Source organism: Eulemur rufifrons, chromosome 28 (genome assembly GCF_041146395.1).
Source record: "Eulemur rufifrons isolate Redbay chromosome 28, OSU_ERuf_1, whole genome shotgun sequence".
NCBI lineage: Eukaryota > Metazoa > Chordata > Mammalia > Primates > Lemuridae > Eulemur > Eulemur rufifrons.
In genome coordinates this window covers 1,963,468-1,985,336 of record NC_091010.1, presented here as the reverse complement: position 1 = coordinate 1,985,336, position 21,869 = coordinate 1,963,468, and the positions used below count along the sequence as shown (strand labels likewise).

Below are 21,869 nucleotides of genomic sequence, written 5' to 3'. Positions count from 1 at the left end.
AAAACAGAGGATTTACATGGGGAGATACAGAACCAGGAGCCATAAGATTTTAGAGAAATCAATTCAAAGCAGAGAATATATATTTACTTTCAGAAGCTATGAGGTTTCTAGTTTGGTAGTAAATTATCAACATTTTTTTTTTAATTATCTGTTTTGTTCCAATATTTTTCTTTTCTTCTCAAAATAGGTACACACACAAACACAATTACTTCTTCCATCATTGTGCACTTAACGTTTATCTATAGAGTCTATATGGAATTTTCAGGCCAGGGAGGTTGCACATTCAAAGAAAAATGTACAATGAAAATTTGTAAATAGTCATTCATTATTCAGCAATGTATGGCCTCTGATTATGCTCCTATATAATCTCATTATAACCATTTTAATGGCACTTTATAGTTGCAAAAAGAAGAAAAAGAATGAAAATATAACCTATGGAAGCAATATTTTTCAAATTCACTGAAGCTTAAAGCCTCTGCAAAAAAGCTCCTTAATAATGTTATGTTCCACTATGTTACCCAATATTATATTGTTTACATTTGTTATCTGGACTTTGAATAAAGTGGACTAGGTAAATCGCGGTGGAAGTTTAAGACTTCATTCAATACACAACATGTAACACATTAAAAACAATTTTGTTTTATTAAAACAAATTGAGATCACACATTGTCTTAGTAACAGCATTTCAAAATCTACTTTGTTCTATTACTGAATATGCAATTGGTAAAACAATTTACTTCTAAAGTTGAAAATGTCCTCAGAAGAATATTACATTAAAAACCTACCACACAAATTACTTAAAACAGTGTTATGGCTGGATCACAAAGAGCCTCTGCACTCAGATTTTCTTACCGAATATTACATCTTGGTGTCCTTAATTTTCCTTGCAAGAGTACAAAAATGATGCCTACATAATTTATAAAGTTCTTTCATAGCTCTGATGCAGCAAAAGTTGGCCACATCCTTTCACAGAAAGAATAGGAATGAAAGCAGAGAAGCAAGTGATTTAAGTGTTGAATTACATCAATATTTAATTTTTCAAATATCTGAAATCATTTCAATGCAAAATAGCATAATTTGAGTATAACCCTCCAAAAATCAATCTTCTGCTCTTTTTAAGCCTACATACAAATAAATTATCTTTTAACTTTGGATTATTCTTCATAATCAACCCTCTGCTTTAATGTCTGAAAGTGTTAGTGCCTTGGTGCTTTCTACTGTAAATCCTCTGATGCTTATTCAACTTCAGTTATGATTAAATTTTTTCATATTTCTTGTATCTCTAAAATATCTTTTGATATTAATGCTGATGTTTCCTAAGGCATATTTTTTGAAGAAATATTTTTCCTCATTTATTTTATTTGTAGGGCTTCTCTCCAGTCCAAATTCTGTGAAGTTCAATATAGTTTAAGCAGTTGTTAGGGGTTTACCCTCCAGTATGAATACTGTGTACAATAAATAAGATCTGCGATATAAGTAAATGTATTGCACCAGTCCTTATACTTCTATTTTCTTTGCCTGTATCAATACCATGGTGCACTCTAAGACTTTTATTTTGTGGAAGGTGTTTCAACAGTCTTTACATTTATACCACTTTTATCCAGTATGACCCCTGTCATGTCAAGTAATATGTGAACAGTTATTAAAGGATGTGCCACATTGTTTACATTTGTAGGATTTTTCTCAGGTATGAATTCTGCCATGTATGATAAGGTAAGAGCACTGGGTAAAGACTTTGCCACATCATTCACATTTGTAGGGTTTCTCTCCAGTATGAATTGTCTTATGTTTGGTAAGTGTTGAACACAAGTTAAAGGCTTTGCCACATTCTTCACACTTGTAGGGTTTCTCTCCAGTATGAATTCTCTTATGTCTGGTCAGGTGTGAATAGTGGATAAAAGCTTTGCCACATTCTTCACATTTGTAGGGTTTCTCTCCAGCATGAATTGTCTTATGTTTTCTCAGGTTTGAATGCTGGATAAAAGATTTGCCACATTCTTCACATTTGTAGGGTTTCTTTCCGGTATGAATTCTCTTATGTACATTCAGGTTTGAACACTGGTTAAAAGCTTTGCCACATTCTTCACATTTGTAGGGTTTCTCTCCAGTATGAATTCTCTTATGTATGGTAAGTATTGAACACAAGTTAAAGGCTTTGCCACATTCTTCACATTTGTAGGGTGTCTCTCCAGTATGAATTCTCCTATGTATATTAAGGTCTGAAGACTGCTTAAAAGCTTCGTCACATTCTTCACACTTGTAGGGTTTCTCTCCAGTATGAATTCTCTTATGTCTGGTCAGGTGTGAACGGTGGATAAAAGCTTTGCCACATTCTTCACATTTGTAGGGTTTCTCTCCAGCATGAATTGTCTTATGTTTGCTCAGGTTTGAACGCTTGATAAAAGATTTGCCACATTCTTCACAGTTGTAGGGTTTCTTTCCGGTATGAATTCTCTTATGTGCATTCAGGTTTGAACACTGGTTAAAAGCTTTGCCACATTCTTCACATTTGTAGGGTTTCTCTCCAGTATGAATTCTCTTATGTATGGTAAGTATTGAACACCAGTTAAAGGCTTTGCCACATTCTTCACATTTGTAGGGTGTCTCTCCAGTATGAATTCTCTTATGTATATTAAGGTATGAAGACCGTTTAAAAGCTTTGCCACATTCTTCACACTTGTAGGGTTTCTCTGCAGTATGAATTCTCTTATGTTTGGTAAGTATTGAACACAAGTTAAAGGCTTTGCCACATTCTTCACATTTGTAGGATGTCTCTCCAGTATGAATTCTCTTATGTATATTAAGGTCTGAAGACTGCTTAAAAGCTTTGCCACATTCTTCACACTTGTAGGGTTTCTCTCCAGTATGAATTCTCTTATGTCTGGTCAGGTCTGAATGCTGGATAAAACCTTTGCCACATTCTTCACACTTGTAGGGTTTCTCTGCAGTATGAATTCTCTTATGTATGGTAAGTATTGAACACAAGTTAAAGGCTTTGCCACATTCTTCACATTTGTAGGGTGTCTCTCCAGTATGAATTCTCTTATGTATATTAAGGTCTGAAGACTGCTTAAAAGCTTTGCCACATTCTTCACACTTGTAGGGTTTCTCTCCAGTATGAATTCTCTTATGTCTGGTCAGGTCTGAATGCTGGATAAAACCTTTGCCACATTCTTCACATTTGTAGGGTTTCTCTCCAGTATGAATTCTCTTATGTTTGGTAAGTACTGAACACCTGTTAAAGGCTTTGCCACATTCTTCACATTTGTAGGGTTTTTCTCCAGTATGAATTCTCTTATGTATATTAAGGTCTGAAGACTGCTTAAAAGCTTTGCCACATTCTTCACATTTGTAGGGGTTCCCTCCAGCATGACTTGACTTATGGTTAGAATGGCTTGGGCAAGATTTGAAGACTTTGCCACATTCTAGATGTTTGTAATGTTTCTCTCTAGTATGAATTCTTTTATATTCAGTGAACTGTGAACATTTGTTAATGGCTTTTCCACATTCTTTACATTTGAAAGTTTTCTCTATAGTATGTCTTATATTATGTCTATTTCGTTTTGATAATTTTCTGAAGACTTTCAAACATTTATTACATTTGGCGACTTTGCAATGGCTAGCTGTGGAAAATTGGCTACATCCATTATGACATTCTTCCTGCACCTGGCACGCACACATAATTTCCCAGTCTTTCCTTAAGCTTAAATTATGAAGTCCAGAGCCTTCATAATTTCTCAGTAGCACTTTTTGGAATGAATCTTTCAGGCTTTTCCCTGGCAAATGGTCTTGGGTATAATGAGAAGACACAGCTGAAAGAAATAAAAATAACAAATTATCCCTCTTGTTTTTTTTTTCAGCCTCAGATGAACATCTATTACAAATCTAGCATATAAAATTATAGCAAGCACATTATCAAGATAGCATAGTAAACTACCACAGGCCCTAATACAGTTACAGCTACATAACATTAATAAAAATGTACTGACCAAATTGCTTCTGTGTGAATTTTAAAACCAATTAAATGTTTGCAGCATCCTAGGAAAGCACAATGCCAAAAGTCACATAGAAGAGGAAGAAAAGTTTGTTACATTTACCTACCATTGTCCTTCCTAATATTAATATAGCATGGGTTACATGGGTTTAAAAAATCAACTCCTGGATTCTCCCCAAAAACAGAAAGAGAATTGTGGCATATATATATATCTTTGGACTTTTAGGGGCCTTTCCAGAGACTGATTAGTGTCTCCCATAACACAGAATGCTGAACATAATTGTGATGTGCTTTGGAAGGTAGACTGGGTTTGCTGAAAACAAAGGTAAATGACTGCTATGGCAGCAGAGAGACTTCAGTACAACTGGCATAAAATAGGTGTAGCAAATGATTACAGGGCCTTAAGAAAAAACATGGAAAAATCACTTTACCTGGAAAATAAACATACAATTCCACAGAATAAACATCCTGAGAATAGATTTGGGTGGCTCCAAGAATCTGTAGCCCAAGCAATTCATATCAGAATCTCCCAGGACAAAGCCATTTTTTAAAGATTGTGACAGATGAATTTTTATTTAATCCCCAAATATCAACCAAAGGTAATAACATACACAAAGTATCAGGATATCCTAGCCCATTAAAACAAACAAAATAAATAATCAGATATTAACTATAAGGAAATAATGATATATAAATTACCTGAGAAAATTAAAAAGCCTCATCTGAATAGTGCACAATGGGTGAAATGAAATCAGACAACTAAACGAATAGAGCAAAATTAGAACAGCAACAAAAAGTATAAAAGAAAACAATCTGTGGAGCTCAAGAACACAAATAGAAATGACTGAGCAATTCTAAAATGTGAGAAAAAGAACTAAGAAATCAAGAAGCTCAACACACTTTAACTGGGATAAACAAAAAGACCCATAATAAGACATTATAAGCAAAGCTTTGAAAGTCACAGAAAAGAGAATCTGAAAAGTTGCAAGACAAGAGTGATGAGTCATCTATAAGCTTGCTTCTATGAGAGAAACAGTGGATTTATCATCAGAAACATTGCCCTGCGAAAAAATTGGGCTATATAGTCAAAGGGCCTAAAGAACAAAAACCTGCACAGCACAAATACTGTATCTAGCAAAACTATCCTCCTAAAAGAAGAAAAAATAAAAATTTATCAACATAACCAGATGCTGAAAGAGTCTGTCAGCACTAGATCTTCAATACAAGAAGTGCCAAAGGAAGCCCCTTTCACTGAAAATAAAATGATGCTAGAAAACAACACAAAATTATATAACTATAATTAACTGAAGAGAGGAGAGGGCAAGAGGGCCTACTAGAGACATCACTTGCTGGAGCACCCCGGAGGGAAGAAAGTGTTTTAGATAAAGAAAAAGGGAGGAATGGGCACAGCTCATGTGTAGTTTGCAGGAGGTGCCGGAGCCTGCTGCATACTTCACAGGGGGAAACCGTGAAGCAGAACACGAAAAAGGAAAAAGAAAAAGATGAGAAGAAACTGGTGAGAATCAAACCCAAAGAGGCTCAGAGCCCAGTGAAGGAATAAGGGAGTATTGCGTTTCTCCGTCCTACACACCTTTGGTAATCAGTGGGCTACTGAGTTGTATGTGGGTTTTTCCACATTTATGAGCATGGGCACTGCTGCACCCACTGAATCGTGTGGAGAACAGGAGTGGCTCTGGAGCTTGGACGTTTCATGCAGGCTGCCTTCCAAGGAGGGTGACTGGAGGAGCCAGGGTCCTGGCTCTATTCCTGGCTCTCTTCCTCCCTCCCCGACCCACTGCAGCTGGGAGGGCAGCCACCTCTCATCACCTACAGTGTTCTCCAAACTGGCATTTTTACAGAGAGTGGGGCACACACCTTTACCTTTGGGGACCAGTGGTGGCTCCAGGGGTGCCCGGTCTGGGAGTTCCCTGCCTGTGGTACTCTGTGCAGACACATGCCAGTGAACAAGACTCACAGGCTGGATCCTGTGCCCCCACGACATGAGTGAATTCCTAGGGGGCACAATGGAGAGATTTGAGAGAGTAACTTGGTAGGCAAGGGAGCCCACATGGGAAGAAATGATGCGAGAGTACAGTGGGGGTTTGAGCCACAGAAATCTGGTGAAATGCCCGGATCCCCACAGGAAAGTCACGCTGTCAGACTCGAGTGGATCCCCGGCATAAAGTTCCCAGCCTGTGGTCCCACTGTGGCTGAGTGCAGCAGGTTTCTGTGCCCATTTGCAAACAGACACCGGAGGGAGCCCCTCAGGGCAGGGGTAATGAGACAGGGGCAGAGCTCACTCCAGGAGCCAGTTGGTGAACTACAGACAGCCCCTCCCCCATAAGCAGTCTTTTTAGATTTGATAGATGTTTTTGACCCCTCTCCCAGTGGCTTTTCCCAGGGCCCTGGGATAGGACTTGGAGCCCTGCCAAGACTTTGCAGAGCCTTCCAGGCTTGCTCAACCTAACCCCACCCAGCCTCACTCTCCCACTCTCCTCTCTTGTGGTGGAGAGTAAGCAATCCCCTGGGGACCGCAGGCCCCTCCCACTGTCTGGGATACTCAAATGCTTCTCCTAAGGGGCTGAAGCCTATTCCAGGCACAAAAGAACCCCTCTGCACTTGCCTCTTTCCTGCAAGCATCAACCACTGACAGGGAGAATGACCATATAGCCCATTACAGCACCTACTGACTCAATCCAACAAGGTGTAGCTGACTCTTATAAGCACCACCCACCTCAGAGCTTAAGCCAGGGGTCCCAATACAATTCACACTACTGAGAAGAGGAGCAGACAGCAGAATTGAAGTACCACTGCTTTTTAGGAGAGGAATCAAAGTTGCAGGCAGCTTGAACTCTGAGGAGTCTCCCCCATCCACTGCAGACCTCTGGGCTCACTGGGGAGCTGCTCAGAATCCATGCAGAGACATTGCACACGAGAGCAGGGGATGATGGCATGGAGGCAGAGATAAAGGAATCCTTACACACTGTTGGTGGGACTGCAAATTAGTATAACCTCTATGGAAAACAGTATGGAGATTTCTCAAAGAACTAAATGTAGACCTACCATTTGATACGGCAATGCCACTACTAGGTATCGACCCAAAGCAAGAGAAGTCTTTCTATCAAAAAAACACCTGCTCTCAAATACTTATTTCAGCACAATTCACAACAGCAAAGATGTGGAATCAACCCAAGTGCCCATCAATTTATGACTGGATTAATAAAATGTGGTATATTTATACCATGGAGTACTAGACAGCCATAAAAAGATCAATTAATGCCTTTTGCAATAATTTAAAGGTACCTTGGGACAATTATCCTAAGTGAAGTATCTCAAGATTGGAAAAATACTACCTGTACTCATTATTAAATTGGAACTAACTGATGAGCACACATGTGCACAGAGGAAAGTAAAACTTGCTGGAAATCAAGCAGGAGGCAGGGGGAAGAAGGAGAGAAACAAAAACCTGCCTGATGGGTAAAATGAACAGTATTTGGGTGATGGGCACACCTGTAGTCATGACTCAAGCACTACAAAAGTGATTCATATAACCAAAAATATTTGTATCCCCTTAATATTCTGAAATAAAAGAAACCCTGTCTGGGAAAGAGATGCAATTACATCTAAATAAAGTTCTGCAGTATTAGAATAATGGTGCAGAAAATGCTCTTAATCATGCTTCAAAGTTTATAAGATAAGCACAAAAATGATCAGAAACATCTGTTCGGCCGGGTGCAGTGGCTCACACCTGTAATCCTAGCACTGTGGAAGGCTGAGGCAGGAGGATCGCTCAAGGTCAGGAGTTCGAGACCAGCCTGAGCGAGAGCGAGAGCGAGACCCTGTGTCTACTAAAAATACAAAGAAATGATCTGGAGAGCTAAAAATATATAGAGAACAAAATTACCCAGGCATGGTGGCTCATGCCTGTAGTCCCAGCTGCTTGGGAGGCTGAGGCAGTAGGATCACTTAAGCCCAGGAGTTTGAGGTTGCTGTGAGCTAGGCTGACGCCACAGCACTCTAGCCCAGGCAACAGAGTGAGACTCTGTCTCAAATAAAAAAAAAAAAAAAAAAAAAAAAAGAAACGAAACATCTGTTAATGGATATACAGTATAAGAAGATACAATTAGAGATATCAATAACATAAATTTTAAGGCAAATGTAATGAAGAAGAATTTTTGTATACAAGTAAAGAAGAGTTGTTACAAGTTTAAAGTATATTGTTGTAACTATAAGAGCTCTTATGTAATCCGCATGGTAACCAAAATAAAATACCTATAGAGAAACATTTTTTAAAAAGGAGGGTCAAAGCAAGTCACTATAAAAAATCAATGAGACACAAAGGACAGAAAATGAGGAAAACAAGGACAAAATACCTGCAAGAATCAAAGAAAACAATTAATAAAATGGCAATAGTAACCCCTTCGCATTCAAACAATTATTTAAATATTTATAGACTAAAATCCCCAATCAAAAGAAAAAAATTGAGTAAAGGGGTTTAAGGAAATTCAAAAAGCAAGATCCAACTATATTCTCTTTATAACAGATTCACATTCGATCTAATGAAAAAAATGGACTCAAAGTGGCAGGATGGAAAAACACACTCCATGCAATGGTTAAGCAAATGAGAGCAGGAGAGTCACAATCATATTAGGCGAAATACATTTTGAGTCAAAAGCTGTCCTATTTCATAAAACACACTATGCCAAAACTGTCACAAGACAGACAAGGACATTAAATAGTAATACAAAGTTTCATTCACTGGAAACCTACAATTTATATATATATAAAAAATATTTTTATATTTGGGATCCTAGATCCCAAAGCTCTTATAAAGGCACTTAGAGCATGACATATATTTTATATATAAAACTATTATACACACACACATTATAAAACAGGGTTCCCAAATATATAAATGTATAGGTAAAAAATGTACATAATTTTTTATAGACATATGGCTGATTTGTATTTTAATTAAACCAGACATTGATAAAGTATATATAAGAAGTTGCAATTTCAACCAAAATTATAATGTGTAGGTAAAATAAAATACACAATAAACTTATGTCAAAGGACATAACTTAAAAAAGAAATGCAGTAATATGTCATTGCAAAGCAAGAAATGTTTAGACGTAAAATTTGATATAGAACAAAATAGAAAGTGAGACTGTATAGAGAGAGTGACATTAACAACTTGGTGGAATAGGAAGTTTCCTACTTTTCTGTCTTCCCACAGCAACTAAAACTTGGCAGCCATCCATGGACAAAAGTGACTTTATGAAAGCCAGGCATAGTAGCTCAAACATGTAATTCCAGCTACTCAGAGGCTGAGGAAATAGGATCACTTTAGTCCAGCAGTTTGAGACCAGCCTGGGTGATATTAGGAGACCCCCATCTCAAAATCTAAGTCCTTTTATAAAAGCTTTGAGATCCAGGAAGGAGGTTATAAAATAATACTAAAGCCCATGATCGGTCATTTTGAGAAGGCAGGCCTTCATTCACGTGGTAAACTTGGGAACCCCTGGTCTTGGATACAGACCAAGAAATGGCTCACTCCACTTGGTACCACTGAGAATTCTGAAGTGACTCTATAAGCAACTTCAGGTCCTCCCAGCCATGGTCTAGGAATGGTCCTCCCTCTCCAGAGGCCTGCAGGGAATGTCCATTTGTGTCCATGGAGACAGGCCTACAGACCTTGGGACTCACTGTGGTCTCTGAAGCAGCTGTAACTCAGTTCCAGTTCTCTCAGCCACAGTGCATGGCCAGTGCTGCACACCTAGGGACCAACACCGTGCCCCAGGGAAAACCTCTCACAAATTCAGTGGGAGCCACACCCATACATATACTTGACACCCTCCCCACCATATGCAGACCCAACTGCAACTTCCTGCCCTACAGATCAAAGTCCCGAGGGCAATCCAGTCTGCCCAGGAACTAGACAGAATTGACAACTGTCCAAGCCCCTAGTAACAGACCCACTAAAAGGAAACATCAAAGCTGACCTAGAAGCAGCCTTGTAAGCCAGCTAGAACCACTATTCTTTGCAAGTCCAGAGGATAATCCATCAAGCTGTGGACCCAAAAAGGAAAGATCTTTACCTGCTGAAATTATGAAAACTGAATGACATATTTGCTCCTTCAGATGCACAGATACAAATACAAGGCTGTATTGTACGTACTTTCAATCTTTCTATTTTATCATAACATTGGAAGTCTTAGGCAAAAATATTGGGAAAAAAATTTTTAAAGCCATCAAATAGAAAAGAAAAAAAAATCACTATTTATAGATGACATGATCTTATATATAGACAACCCTAAAGAGTACAAAAAAACCTGTTTAAACTAAAAAATTCCCTGAGTAAATGAGCAGAATATTAAATTAACATGCAAATGTCACTTGTGTTTTCATACAGTAACAAACTATCCAATAAAAAAGAAAATAATCTCATTTATAGTAGCATCAAAATAATAAACATTTTAGCACTAAATTTAACTAAAAACATGAAAGAGATTTACACTGAAAACTATAAGTTGGTGATGAAAGAAATTGAAGACACAAATAAATGTGAAGATTTCACAGGTCTATATACTAGCAGAATAAATACTGTTAAAGTGTCATATTATGCGATGTCACCTAAAGATTCAATGGACTACCTATCAAAATTTCATTTTTGATATGACATTTTTTCACAGTAATGGCATTTTTTATTTTGATAATGGCATTTTTTCACAGTAATAAAAACCACAATCCTAAAATTTTTATGGAACTACAATATATTTTCAGTAGCCAACATAATACTGAGAAGAAGAAAGCTGGAGGCCTCATACTTTCTGATTTCAAACTAATTTCCAAACCACAGTAATAAAAACAGACTAGAACATGCATTAAAAAATGACCAAAAAACCAATGGAACAAAACAGAGGGCCCAGAAAAAAATCCATGCATGCAAAGTCAACTCATCTTTGACAGGGGCACCAAGAGCACATAGTGCAGAAATGATAGTCTCACCAATACTTCAATACTTGGTGCTAGAAAACCTGGATACTCACAAGAAAAAAATGCAATTACACAATTTCTTGTATACCATACCCAAAAATTAATTCAAAATATAGACTTATGTAAAGCACAAATCCTTAAAAATCATAAAAGAAACATATGGAAAACCTCCTTGATAATGACTTTGGCAAAGAATTTTTTGAATACAACATCAAACATATGACAACGAAAGTAAATATAAATAAGTTGGACTGCACTAAACTAAAAAAGCTTTTGTACAGCAAAGAAGACAATGAAACAAGAAAACATAAAGGTTGGGAGAAAATGGTTACTAACCATATGTCTGATAAGAGACAAAAACAGTAATAATGGTAATAACCCAATTGAAAAATAGGAGAAAGACTGAAAAGATCTTTTCCCAAAAAAGACATATAAATGGCCATACGTATATGAAAAGATGTTCAACATCACTAATCATTAGGCACTTAATACCACTTCATACATGTTAACATCGCTAATATCAAAGAGTAGATAACAAATTTTGACAAGCATGTGAAGAAAAAGAAATCCTTTATACTGTTGGTGAGTTGTAAATTGGTAGAGTCATTATGAAAACCTGCATGAGGTGCTACTCAAAATGAAAAATTAGAATTGCCATACAATCCAGCAATCCCACTTCTGTGTATATATCCAAAGGAACTAAAATCAGTATCTTTCACTGGGTGTTGTTGCTCATGTCTGTAACCATAGCACTCTGGGAGGCTAAAGCGGGAGGATCGCTTGAGCTCAGGAGACCAGCCTGGGCAAGAGTAAGACCCCATCTCTACTACAAATAGAAAAAATTATCTGGCCAACTAAAAATAGAAAAAATTAGCCCAACGTGCTGGTATGTGCCTGTAGTACCAGCTACTCGGGAGGCTGAGGCAGGAGGATCGCTTGAGCCAGGAGTTTGAGGTTGCTGGGAGCTAGGCTGATGCCACAGCACTCTAGCCCAGGAAACAGAGTGAGACTCTAAAAAAAAAAAATCAGCATCTTTAAGAAATAATCTGTACCCCTATGTTCTTTGCAATATTATTCACAATTGACAAGATATGAAAACAAGCTGTTTGTAAAATTCTGAATGGATAAAGTATGGTATATATACACAGTATATGTATATATTTTACTGAATACTATTTAGCCACAAAAAATATTATTCAGCCATTTCATCAAACACAGATGGTCCTGAAGGACATTATGCTAACTGAAATAAGCCAGGCACAGAAAGACAAATACTGTGTGATCTCACTTATATAGGGAAGCTAAAAAGTTTGAGGTAGAGAATACAAATGTGGTTTCCAGGGCCTGTGGTGGGGAAAATAGATGTTCAAAGGGTGCACACTTTTAGTTATCTGATGAATACATTTTGGAGATGTAATGTATAGCACTATGCCTATAGTTAATAATAACTTGCATCCTGAAATTTGCCAAGACAGTAGACCTTAAGTATTCTCAATACAAAAAAAAAAAAAAAAAAGTTGATTTTGAGGTGTTAGGTATATTCATTAACTTGATTTTATCAATCATTTCACATGTATACAAATGTCAAATAATTATATATAACTTTTATTGGTAAAATGTTACACATCCACACACGGGTGTGTGTGTGTATAAATGAGACAGTTCCAGTTAACTTCAAACTAAAAGAAAACTATAAAATGACAGTTATTAAAAAATAAAGTAAAAAGTGGGAGCTTAATACATGCTCAGCAATGTTCTAAGCTTCCCGAAGACATACTATATTTAAGAAATGTAGAAAAAAGATAACTTAAGCTATACTAAAGTTGAGGAATTTGGGCATGTAGAATTTAAATTATTTATCATAGTTGATACAAAAACAGAAGTTTGAAGTAAAATAACATTTGACTTTCTATACTTAGAGAGTTCTGATAAATTACTGAGTATGAATTTCCTGTAAAATTACATTTAAAACCTCCATAGGGTAGGAAACCATAAAGCAGAAAACATACCACATCTGTTTGTGGTGTCCCTGGGATACCTGAACCAAGTACTAATGTCACAACTTCACTCACACATTTCAGAGACGACACAAAAGGAAAATGAAAAAATTGTTTCACAGAGGCTTCCTCAAAAATACACAGATATTACCATGTCCTGAAAGGCAATAGCACAGGACTCAGATCCTGCTGTCCCTTGTAAGCCACGAACAGAACTTTGGTTCTCACTGTAACCTTCAAGGGAGATCACTGACGGGAATTAGTGCTTAGAGAATTAAAACACAAAGACAAGACATGCCCTTATGTGAGACCAAGGGAAAGAAACCCAGGCTTCTTAGCAATCATTTTCATTGAAGCACAGCTTCCCAAACCCCATTTTAAGGTCTGGCTTCCTCCTTAAATTCTGGACCTCTCTCACCTGTGTCATCTGCTTCATTCACTCCCACCTACCTGGGTACTTGGCTACTGCAATGTAGTTAGTCGCCTTCCAAGGTTCATTTCCTTGCTCCAGACAGGTGATCAGGTCTGGTTTAGAGACAGCAAGACCTATTTTATTAGAAAAAATTCACATGACTCTTACTGGGATTCTCCAATTACCAACCTAGTACTGTGCTCAGTAGAGAAAAGAGAACATATAGAAAATTCTAGAAAAATAATCCCCAAATACTCTTTCCTGACAGAAACTTTAGAATACTTAGAAAGCATTTAACATTTGTGGGTTCTTAGCTCCACTACCCAGTACCACTGAATCAAAAATTGGTAGTGGAAATTGCATTTCAAGGTATGGGTAACATATTTTATGCCACTACATTTCTGCAATTACTACTAATGCAGAGTGATACAGATTTGCAGCTCAAAAAGATGTAGGATTAACATCAAGATAAAACACTTTGAATATTTTCTTTTCTATATCAAAAGTCCCCAAGCTTTTCTTGGAAACAAGGATCAGAAACTCATTCATGCACAACAGAAACTACCAGAAAATAATTTACAAAAAATATGAAATTATTAGTGTGGAATGGGAATGGTGTATTGAAGTTCTCCTCACCTAGAGAGACCAGGTTTGTGTAGTTCTCTAACATCACATCCCTATACAAATTCTGCTGAGCAGGGTCCAGGCATTCCCACTCCTCCAGAGAGAATTCTATGGCCACATCCATGAATGTCAACAGTGCCTGGAAAAAAAAAAAACAACAACACATACTTACGAAGGAGCCATGGGCAGAGATAATTTCAGTCCTGGTGAAATGAGAGAGTAAAGAGAACTGGTTCTGACTTATACACGTGACTGGAATTATCCCAAAAGATAATTTTAACAAAAAAGTATTTCCTAATGTATTGTGTAAGTCTGGGGAAAGAGGACAGTATAACATCCACAAAAACAGTGCAGATACTATATTTTTTAGATAATGCAGCATAAAAGTAAGGCCACCCAAACAGCCATGGACATTTTTGAGTGCTTTATTTACATCATACATGATTAAGTTCTGTATATTTCTCTGATGGAAAAGTCATGGTGGGTTAGAAGGTACCTCTCAAATTTTAATGTGTACAACAATGAATGGAAGATCTGGTTAAAATGCAGATTTTGATTCAGAAGATACAGGATGAAGCCTGAATCTCTAGCAAGCTCATGAGTGATGCCAACGCTTCTGGCCCAGGAGGATGTTTTGGCAAACATCCACCAAATGGTAGAGCCTGGGTTTATCCCAGTTTATCAGACCAGGAAATAAAGATGAGAGCCTTCCCTTTCCAAAGGAACCTGTATGAAAGAGAAGCTAAGAACAAATGGGAACTTCCAGATTCAATGTGATGGTTTACGCACATCTCCCCAAGGTGTGTATTAATGGAGAAAAATAATTTATAGTGAAAAAATCTGTTAAGGAGAACCTTATCTAAGTGTATAAGGTTAACAACTATAATAGAACAAATTGGTATCAGGTACAGATTCACATAGGCGGACACTACATCATTGCTGTGATGATAAGGGCCAAAAAAAATAAATCATAATTTGAATCTAATCATGAGGAAACATCAGTTTTATGCAAACCTCAAGCTACATGTATCTCCCATGTTTTATAACCTCTAATAGTGTATGTGAAGTCTTTTCTTAGCATCCTAGAAAGCAAGTCTCCTCTAATTATTCTTTTTTAAAACTCTGAGTTATTCTAGGCAATTAATGTCAGCACTTTAAGAGTGCATTTACTTCAGCCTGTTATGCACAGAGCTGATGGAGCATCCACATGGAACCTAAACAGTTTCGTGTTCCCCTTCCTCACAGATACCCAAGGACCTGACCCTATCCCAAATAAGAATCTTAGGCAGCCACATGGTCCCAAGATTGACAGCCACAAAGGGAAAAATTTCCATATTACAGCTCATAAACTTTTTGAGAAGCGTTCATGGCATATAAGAGGCCTGGATGGAGAGAATGAATAGAAAGCTCTGCTATACAGGGAAGATTTTTCAGAGCACCTTGACCATTATAAGAAAAAAGGACAAAAGAATCACTGAAACAAACTCATTAGCCAAGAACATCACAAGAGAAAGAAAGGTTTTCATTCTAAACACATGACATTTCAGGATGACAAGTGAACATGGTTCTGGACCTGGGACCGGCACATAAGAACCAGCCGTTTCTTCCTCTTCCTTCTCTGGAACTTTTTCTCAGGTGAGAGTATCTGGACAAATCACATCTGCATTTTGATAAAGTGCCATGAAAGGCATCAGCACAGCCCCTTCACCTGCTATGACTACACCCACAGGCAGAGGGACCTTGAAGTGCAAAAAAATCCACCCTTCCCTGTCCTTCATCACAGAGTCATGAACATGGAGCTTCTACATGGAGACCAATGAGTGATTTCTCTCCCTTCCTGCACACAGGTGCCCTCTTCTACCACAGACACCAGCAATATCTGCTATAGCAGCTGCCCTGCACCCCACAAACCCATGCAGAGAAGACTCTGTGAGGTCCCCGTGGAACAAAGGCTGGACTCAACTTTCATAAATATATCTGGGAGCCCTTGTGCTTGACCCTGGACTCACTTTAGCATCACGTTGGGCACTCAATTAAAACCGCATAGATGCTCCAACCCCAACAAATAGAAGCTGCAGGGCGGGCACAGGTGATGGTGTTTCTTTAACCTGGAAACGTGATCCTAATTGGAACCTGGGGCTGAAAACACTTAGCTAAGCATTGCCTCTCAGGCTTTACTGTGCATATAGACCATTTGTTATTCCAGGCCACAGTAAGTCATATGATTCTGGGATTACAGGTGTGAGTCACCACCCTAGGCTTCTTCGTACATTTTATAACATATAGTAATAAACAGTTTAATCAAAAACACTTCAATTTTTCTGGAATTATATTAGAACTAGCTAAATATTTATCCTTAACAAGGCAAAAGCAATAAAGACAAATAAAAGCAACTCTTCTGTTCATCAATGGCCTTCACGTGCTGACATCAGAACTCACAACATAAGGAAAATGGCCCAAATGAAGCAAAAGTCTGAGCAACTTCCTCCTCTTGACTACATGATGCTGAATTCAACCATTTAACCATTTGCTCTAGACTGGACAGGAGGAACCCTGCCTGCTTTACTTGTTCTTCTAATGCTCATATGAGATGGAAAGAATTGATTGATCTATCAGTTTGTGTCTCAAGACCTCCTCCTTGTTTATCACTGAAGTACCAGGAAACTGGAGCAACTCTATTCTGGACACCAACGAGGGAGATTCTTTCTATGCGAAGAGAAACAAACCCTGGATGACTTATTCCTCTTCCTCTGAAATGGAGGGGAATTATATCCTGTCATATTGACCCCAGCATGGAAGGACACCGCAAATGTCCACAAGCCTCCCACATGCTGGTGAGAGGGTCCCCAGTGAGCTTGGGCTGCTGTCCCCATGCTGATCCAGGCAGGAGAGAATCAGGCTGACTGTGAGGTCAGCAGAGAAAATGGAAATGCCCTGGTAGGGCAGCTGATCCTGGATCCAGGTGTGACAAACCTGTCCTTTATCGGCTAACTTGTAGGTATGAGGAAGGAGAAGAACACCCTACTCCAGCAACTGTACAGGAAGCTGTAGTTGTGATCGTGGGTGTGAATATTTTGTGGCCCTGGCCTCCCACAGCTGAGGTGCTTGTTTACACTTACAGATTTTGCCACTAGATTCTATTTACAACAGGAACCCTTCATACAACTCTAAGAGCTCACTGGGCAATATCTGGAAAACTTGAAAGGCCTCATTTAGTAAAGGCTGGCTTCACAAAGTCTATATTGACCTCTCACAATGCAGAAAATGTTTCCCTCAGGTTTTCTGTACAAACTCAGTCCCAAGACTGGCCCTGCCTTGTGAATCCCAGGTAGAGGCCAGCCTCATGTGCGGATTACAGGTGGAATCAACCTGGCTCTGTATTCTTGGGTGATACAGAATGAGGGGGAACTAGAAGCTGCTCATGGAAGCTGCTCTATCACATCCTTGTGATCACGAGGACCTGGATTCAGAATTTGCAGCTGCAGATTTAGGTCTCGGAGGAATAGGGAAGCAGCTGGTGCCCTCTACATATTCATGAGTATTTGGGAAAGAGAAGGAGAGGGAGTTAAGATTCTCAGGCCTACTCAATGCACATGTGTCTACCTGGCTGGGTTTGCAAGCCCAACAGTCTCTGGATAAATTTTAGGTTTGAAAATGCCAGGGTCATTGACAAACAGCTGAAAGGGATGATTGCTGTCTTGTAATATTATTTTTGTAGAAATCTGGTCAAACTGCTCTAGACAGCAGGTTGCAAATAGGCAGAGAGACCAGTCTACATGTAAATATTGAAGGCACCATGCACTTTTTTGCACAATTGTGAGTTATTACTGGAAGGCCAAGAAGGAACGAGCTCTTTAGAGTGAAGCCAGGTGAGCACTTTGTATTTTTTTTTATCATGCCTGGTAATAAAAAAAATTGTTTTCAAGCCCAGAATAACTCTCCACAATGGTAAATCAGTAGGAAAACTTTTATTATACAATAAAACCAGAATGTCATGTACATCTCAGGCAATCTGATAAGAGATTGCAAAGACATAAAGAAAAGTCAACATAATTAGTCCTCAAGTAGATTTGTCAGCACCATTTTTCAAATGTAGTTTACCCAAAATTCACCTAGTAATTGGAAAGGCCATCTGTGTTTACTAATGGGCTATATTCAAAGGAAAAAAAAAAACTCTTTCATATCTTCATGACAGAAGACGACTTTGCAACTTGGAGCTAGGTGCCTACTAATGGGAGGTTCTTACTCTAAAAGAAACTGGGATACATGCAGATTTTTCTGACTATTTACATTTCAAAGCAGTGGTTCCTAGATTTTAAAGAGAGATATCCCCAAGTTAAAAAAAAAAAATTACAAAAGACCTGTTAGCTCATAAAATAAGTTACATATTTCAAAGTGGCAGAGAAAAAAGCACGTAAACAATTAAAAAATTTAAGAAAGAAAAGAGAGTATAATCTCATGTTTTTAAGTTGAAGGATCCATTGGTATTTTTCATTTGCATCTGCTCTTACACCAGCCATGTCAAGGGCCGCGGCCTTCAACTCATGACTATAATTCCAGAGGGTGCTGAATTCAGGCACCAGAGGAGTAGCCTTAGTCACACTATGTGCACAAGAAAGAAGGTTTGTGGGGAAGAAAAAAATCAGAAGATAGAAGAGTGCTATCAAAGACCCAGGGGTGGGAGACAGTGCACAGCTGGTGTGAGGACTGGTTGGTGTTGTAGAAGAAACTAACAATCTCAGGACATCCCTCAAGATCCTTATGCAGAAGCAAAGGTCAGGCTTGGAGGCTGAGTCATGCAACACCTTACACATGAATGGTTGTTACTAGCATTATGCATCAGCCAGATCATGGAGAGATAAAAGGTTTCAGGGATATACATGGACTGTCTGCACAGCTCATTCAAAAGGAAATTCCTCATTGGCCTTCTGTAAGTAAGGACTCATAAACTGTAACTTTTCATCTGCACTTTCAGTCTAGCTCCTAAAACTAGAGTCTGTTCAACTCCACACTAATAATGTTGATTACAAATTTATCTTCCCAAGTGCATAACAGAAATAAGATCAACCTTTCTTCTACCTATCCAGGGACATCTACATAATTGATTCTTCCTTCAGTTCCTTTTTATCTTCAAACATTAATTGTAGCTTATGTAATACGTAAATTTTCTGGGCCTCACAAGAATGTAACAAGTTTGCCTGGCTGCCCACACCCCTCCTCCTTTTACTTTCTCTATCCATGTCACCTTTAAATACTGAAGTTCCTAAATCCCACCTTGGAAAAAGTCACAGATTTGTCTGTGGTTTGGTTTTTCCCAAGTACATCCTTATATGTTGGCCCAGTAAACCTCTATCAATGAGTATGTTTGCCCCAGTCACTTATGTTGGGCTGTCAGTGCTAAAGATACTAGCCCAGGCTGGGATATGCTCTGGCATTCCTGCGTCCATGCAGGCATGGGATTATAATCAGGCGATCCAGATGTAAGCCTGGATTGGTGGAGGGCCAGATTTCTGCTGCAGATTTGGAGTCTAAGGGTGAGATAAACCAGGACTCCAGTGTGGATATTTGGTGGGAAACTCTAAGAGCAATGGAGCTGTGGTCTCCATTCCAGAGGGAGGAGACTTGCCTGGGGGGGCATGGCTACATCAGTGCCTGCTGCACCACTGCATGAATGGGCGCGAATCACATGGTGGCAGCAAGCTGCAGAGAGGGATCTGACCTCAGGGCTCCTCCTGTGTCCTCAGTCTCCTCTGACCACAGGAGGAGAAGCAGAGTCAGGGCACAATAGGTGGTGTGACAGCCTATGTGCAGGAGAACACACTCTCCCTTCCCTGAGAAACCTGACACTTCTCACACCAAATGTGTGGAGTCTGATGAACACTGACCACCTTTTTGGCACCAAATGTTTCTCCAAAAGTCAATTCTGACACCACAGATTTCATACCGACCTCATGAGTTCAGGGCTCAGTCCTACCACACTGCACTCACTGCAGATGCCAGTGGCAGCCCCAGGGGCCCATGCACAATTTTGAGCAACTGCCTATCGATAAGATGCTCCTGTAACCCCCTCTGAAGTTTAATAATTTGATAAAACTAGTCAATGAACTCAGCAAACCACATTACTTACATTCATCAATTTGGAATACTATAAAGTACACCACTGAGAAAAAGCCAAATGGAAGAGATGTATAGGGCAAGAGAAAGTGGCGCGGGGGGGGGGGGGGGGGAAGATTTGGGCAGGTAATCCTGGTAAATAGTTGCGATGAAAGAAACCACCCACCCTTTGTGTTCTGTAATAGCCGCTTACTGCAAAGAAACATCCTTCCCATTACGAAAGAGGTTATTCCTCCTTTTTCATCTATCACAAATCCTGACCACAGGATTTAAATTTCCATCTATTGCCTTATAAAAAATGAGAACAGTTTTCTTTTCAGTGGTCAGAACAAAATATTTCTTGACCAAACTTTGCTTAAGTTTTTCTCCTTCCCCCCAGGCCCCTAAACATTGACTGATCCTCAGCCTGAGCCAACATGCAAACCCCCTTTGTGCTCCTCCTAAGAACAGATCAGCTTCAGGGTAAAAAGCCTCTAAGCTAGGATGTTACTTTTCCACCATCCATCCTGCCCTTCCCCTCCCACTTTCTAAATTCATTTGCTCCTCTCTATGAAAAAAAGCCCTTGTCTGTGTAACCTTCATGATGCTTCCAGATTTATACTTGGTGCTTTCCCCTATCGCAATACTTCTTTAAATAATTAAGACCTTATTTTATTGAACAACAAACTGTAATTTCAAATATGTCGTAGAGGACAATGTCTAGAAAGAGCCCTAGGACAATAGCAATTACACCCTCAGAAAGCGCATCTCATCACTCACCCCTACTTCCTCCCAACCTCCACTCCATCTGCCTGTGGATCAACCCCTAGCTTCCCAGGGCTCTGAAGCTTCTCTCAGTATAAAGGGCTCCTTTCCTGGCTGATGGGAGCAAGCTGGGATATCTGCAGGGAAGGCTCCCTGGGCCCTCAATGACCACCTTCTGGAAGATCAAGATTGACATTAGCTTAGTCATTGGGCTCAAAACTCTGGTTCCCAGTCAAGGTTATTCACTTAGTTTTGAAAGAGAAAACATCCAGTGTTTGAATAATTCAAGCCAGGCACGATGGCTTATGTTTGTAATCGTAGCACTCTGAGAGGCCGAGGCAGGAGGATCACTTGAGGCCAGGAGCTTGGGTCCAGCCTTAGTAAGAGTCAGACCACATCTCTATTCAAAATAGAAAAAATTAGTCAGGCATGGTAGTGTACACCTGTAATCTCAGCTATTCAGGAGGCTGAGGTAGGAGGATCACTGGATCCCAGGAGTTTGAAGTTGCAATGAGGTATGATGACACCATTACACTGTAGCCAGGGTGACAAAGCAACACTCTGTCTCAAAAAAAAAAAAAAAACCAATAAAAATAAAAATAATTGAGCAAAATCCCACAAACTCAGTGTTGATGTTTATAGGAGGTAAGGAAATTGTAAGGCATTTACATTTCATACTTCAACATGAAAAGCAAAATTATCTATCCTTGTCAGAAAATAAACATTTCATTTAACTGTTACTTCCATGAAAAGAAATCATTTAGTAAATAATCATACATGAACATTTCTCAAGAGTTTGCAAGTCCTATTTCACAGGATTTAGCATTAAAGTGCAACTCCCATAAGTCAGAACAGAGTTAACCACTCTCCATATTCTTTACCCTCCATAAAAGGAGAACTTTTTGCTGAATCCGTGTAATTAATCAATTTACCTACCATATTTTCTTGCCAAAATGTATTCATTTTTAGGCAGTCATAAAGTAAAGGA

General features: G+C 39.0%; 1 pseudogene; it reads right to left on the bottom strand.

Moving 5' to 3' along the window:
• Positions 1-1,683: 1,683 nt before the first annotated feature.
• Positions 1,684-21,869, bottom strand: part of LOC138376556 (zinc finger protein 493-like) — a 34,548-nt pseudogene continuing 14,362 nt past the window's right edge.